Genomic DNA, 4,380 nt, shown 5'->3' with positions numbered 1-4,380 from the left:
CGACGGGACAGCCATGGTGGGCGGTGGAACGCGCGGAAAAGTTCCCGCGCGCGCGAAAACGCCGTTGGAGCGCGCGAGCGCCCAAGTTTCCCGCCAGGCCGCCGGCTATAAAAGACGGCGGCGGTCCGCAACACCATCCTCTCCCCTCCACCTTTCTCCGGCGCCATGCCGCGCACCCTGCAGGCCACATGGGCCAAGCTCTCCCTCGCCGCCCGGGCCAGGTTCCCGCGGACAGAGGAGGAGGAGCGCGCTGACTCGCGGTGGGTCGCCGACGACGAGGCGCTCCGCGTCGCTGCCGAGGCGGCGGCAAAGAAGGCCGGTGACGCGGAGATGGTGGAGGCGGCCGCGGAGGGCTGGCACAAGACCGCGGACGGGCCGGTACGAGGCCGCGGAGGAGGGCGGCCGCCGCGGAGGAGCCCGTCGCCGAGGAGGACCTCGCGCTGGCGAACATCAACGCCGCCATCGAGGAGCGTCTCGCCGACCTCACGCGCGTGACGAAGGAGCACGAGGGCATCTGGCGGGCCGGCCGCCGCCGCTTAGGCGACCTCCTCGGCCAGAAGAACGAGCTGCTCGCTATGCGAGCAGCCCGTCACCTCATCCAGATGCCGTCGCCCGAGTGGCGCGCCCGGGAGGATGCCGAGTCGGCGGAGCGCGGCCGGCAAGAGCGCATGCGCCGGCGGCAGGAGAACCACGAGGCCCAGGCCCCCGCCCGCGTCCGCCTGGAGGCGCGCACCGCTGTGGAACGCGCCGCTCTGCAGGAGGTGGAGCTATGCGGGAAGCGGATGATTCCGCCACGGAGGCGGAGCGCGAGTGCGCCCGAGGTGCGCGGATGGAAAGGAGGAGGATGATGGCCTCCGCCCAAGCTGCCGCCGCCCGCGCCGCCGCCGACGCGCCACCCAGCCCGTAAGCTGGAGTGGAATCCTCACGCGTACAGGCCGCCCGCGTCGAGTGAAATCCACGGCCCCGACGGCGAGCCGGCGAGGTGTCGCCGGCGAGCCCGCCGGCCCCGTACGTATTTAGGATAGAAGTAGTAGCTACAAAAAAAATGTAATGAGTTCTCTTTAATGAAAAATATTGTTTATGCCTATGACACGCGGGCCAGGGGCGAACAAGGGGCGGACGCGAGCGACCAGCCTTTCACGTCCGCGGCCACGCAAACCCGACCACGTCGATCCGGACGCCGCGGGCATCCGTTTTAGGGATGGGTCCGCGCGCTGGGCCGGGTTTTTATCCGGCTAGACCCATCCGGACGCGCGGGCGCGGGATGGGTCGCCAGGTTTGAGATGCCCTGATGGACGAATAATGGGCCTTGGCGAGCTACCTCTGCCATTCTACGTTCTTGCGTGCGGCCTTGATCTGACGGCGAGCTACCTCTAACATGAAGGAGACAAGTCAGGAAAGCTAACCTTCTTCACATCCAGTGATCTATTGATTAAGACTAATTTAATCTAAGTTAACCTGCAAAGTATACATAGATGGTAGGTATGCATTTACAATAATTACTTCGAATCAAAATTATGACCAATTTTTTTTCTAGTTTACAAGATTTATTTGTACGGTAACAATCTAGTGTCATCTTCTTCTGCCTAAAAAACTAATACAGTATTTGCACCTAAGCATGCTCCTGCTTTTTCAAAATTTGAAGTTTACCAAGAAGAGCTCTTTTACGGTGATTGGCACGGAACTTTGGTTCCGTCTTATCGAATTGTGGTTCCGTCTAATCTAATATTTCATGACCGTTGATTAAATCAGTGATAACTTTTCTGTAACTTCTATAATGCTACGATAGTTCTAAACGGACGTTTTAGACTCCAACTTATCAAATCAGTATCAAACAAAAATCAAAAGCTGCGGGCCAAATCAGAACAGAAACAGAGTCGTCGTGTTCTTCCCGAGCGACAGCCGCCGCCGCCCCGGAGCCGCCTTATCGAATTTGTCTCCACAGATAATTTTTTTATCTCCCTGATATATAAAAAAAGTTTCATCTCCCTATCGAGTAGGACGAGCCATTACGGCGCCGGCGCCGGCGCCGCCGCATCACCCCACCACCGCAACATCCTGCCGCGCCGCCGTCTCATCCAGTCATCCTCCTGCCCTGCTGCAGCATCACCCCTCCACCGCATCCTCTCTGCCCAGCTGCCTCAGTCCTCCGATCCACCCATCGCAGCCAGGTCGGACGCGGCCATCTCCTCACCCCACCGGATCCCGGCCGCCGCCGATCTCTTCACCGGCAGGATTTGATCTGACAGCCAAAACACCAGTATCGTAATCGGCGGCTGCTGCTCTCGTTGCCCACGGGATCGGACTCCACTTCATCAACTCACCAGGTCAGTTTAATATCTGAACTTTGTTGGAACTATGTGCTGATAGGATCGATCGGCTTGTGATTGGCAATTTACAAGCTTATGGATGAATGGAATATGCGTCCAGGTGGCATTCGAGCACCACAATATACCAGGACCACAATATCACCACTCCGTAAGCTGAAAATCTCGCTCAGGCCTTCAGGTGGCAAAAGCAATATGCCATACACTGAAAAAAATGCCCTCGAGTCATTTAGGATTCAGATGATCTACAAAATCATGTTGGGTAAAAAGGATGCTTGTCTAGAGAGGACAAATGTATTTGGAGCATGGATGCTCCTATTTGAAATTTTTAGTATGACATGCATGGTTCAGTTTGTGGTCATTTTGATATCCGTTCTTATTTTTTCCTAAAAACATGGTTCAGTTACATGAACATGCCAGCAACGGAGGCATTCACATAGTGGTCAGATTGATACTTTGCTAGACTGAGAGGTTCAGGTTAGCACTGCTTTAGAAACGTGCATCAGCTACCTCTATTGGCTCTGTGATCGTCTGGCTGAGAAATTCATGTACTGATTGAACAACTTCATATCTTGCACCAGCTACTCGTAACTCATGTGTGTTCTCATGTTTTCCTTCAACTATTGTCTAGATTTACTGTGTTTTGGAAACTTTTAATCCTTAATTTGTATGTGATATGCAGGAAGATATGGCTCAGCAAGTTCGATGATTTTCTTGTGCTTTGTCCGTCGCTGAAGAAGCGGTGTCATTTTGTTTGCTATAAAATGCATCTGTAGATGGTTAGCTTAGTTAACATTTGTTATCTTTGAAAACTATACTGTTTATTCTGTCAACATTGATTCCATCTCTAACATCCTCTCCCAAATGATTGTTCAGTTACAAAAAATGAGAGCAGATGATGAGGGCGTGATGGTGGCTCGTTGGCAATACCTTGTCAACCTTGTAACTGAACTAGTACTACTTGTGAAGGTTGTGCCAGCCCGGAAGCCACCCAGGACCCCTCCGCCGATGCTGCCAATACCCCACGCCCCTCCGTCTTCCTTGCTAGCGCCGGCGGCCAGCTCCGTGGTGCCGCCGCGAAAGATAGGAAGAACAAAACAGCTCAACTGACAATTTAAATATTTGTAGAGAAATTTTACATTTCTTACAACTGAGAATCTGGGAAAATAAAACGAAGGGATTATCTTTGATGTGCTGCTTAAAGATTGTGTCGTTAAGTTGTAGAGAGAACATCTGCATCGTGTGTTTTATGAGTACAGTTATGGTCTCCTGCTTCACCGATGGTTCACTGGATGAATCTTGCTTCACCTATGGTTCACTGGATGAATCTTACGATACTCCAGGTCTCTTGTGATTTTATTTCTCTTTTTTTTCATGCGTTTATCATGTAAATGCCCATACTAGAATACCAGTGCACAGACTCGCAAGTGAAAGAGTTACCGAAGTGTTGAATGTGCCACTGGCAGTTGCTGTTCTCCAATTGAGTTTTAAGATTTGTATGCTCAAAGAGTATGTAACCTATCTGTTGAGAAAAGAGGTCATAGTTGTATCATGCGCGTATAATTTTGCAGAAATTCCAAAGAAAGCAGTTTAATTCTCACAGGGATCTGAGATCTTTTCGCTACTGCAGCTGCAATTGATATCTACTCACAGGGAAAAGAGATGCAATGAGATATTCTTCTGCAAAACAGACTGCATCTGCAGGACGGGGGAAGGTATAACGTGCTGGAACTTCAGTACATGTCAAACTGGCCAGCAAATTCCTGCTCACTGAAAAATAGTGCGCTTTGACCTAATCTAACTTTTTCTAGTATTTTACATATTCACTTTCAATAGTTAAGCTGATATATATTCATAACTTTACACCTCAACGTCACAACGCAGCACTGCGGGAACAAGTTCCGTCGATAGTCCTTGCCCTGGAAGCCTAGTCTATCACGGCCATTTCGATAGTGTTTTCTTCACCCCTTCCAAAATCTGTGAAAACCACACGACGTTCGTGACGAAGAGCACCGATGGCACAGTCAATACAGATAATAACCGAACAAATGCA

At 51.2% G+C, this 4,380-nt stretch overlaps 1 long non-coding RNA gene across 1 annotated transcript; it reads left to right on the top strand.

Moving 5' to 3' along the window:
• Nucleotides 1–2,033: 2,033 nt before the first annotated feature.
• Nucleotides 2,034–3,606, top strand: LOC124658127. The gene is made up of 3 exons (XR_006989025.1): nucleotides 2,034–2,327; nucleotides 3,010–3,106; nucleotides 3,204–3,606. It is a non-coding gene; the product is annotated as an uncharacterized LOC124658127 (long non-coding RNA).
• Nucleotides 3,607–4,380: the final 774 nt, after the last annotated feature.

The sequence above is a fragment of the Lolium rigidum genome, chromosome 5 (assembly GCF_022539505.1).
Source record: "Lolium rigidum isolate FL_2022 chromosome 5, APGP_CSIRO_Lrig_0.1, whole genome shotgun sequence".
NCBI lineage: Eukaryota > Viridiplantae > Streptophyta > Magnoliopsida > Poales > Poaceae > Lolium > Lolium rigidum.
This window is presented reverse-complemented; position numbering and strand designations above follow the sequence as displayed.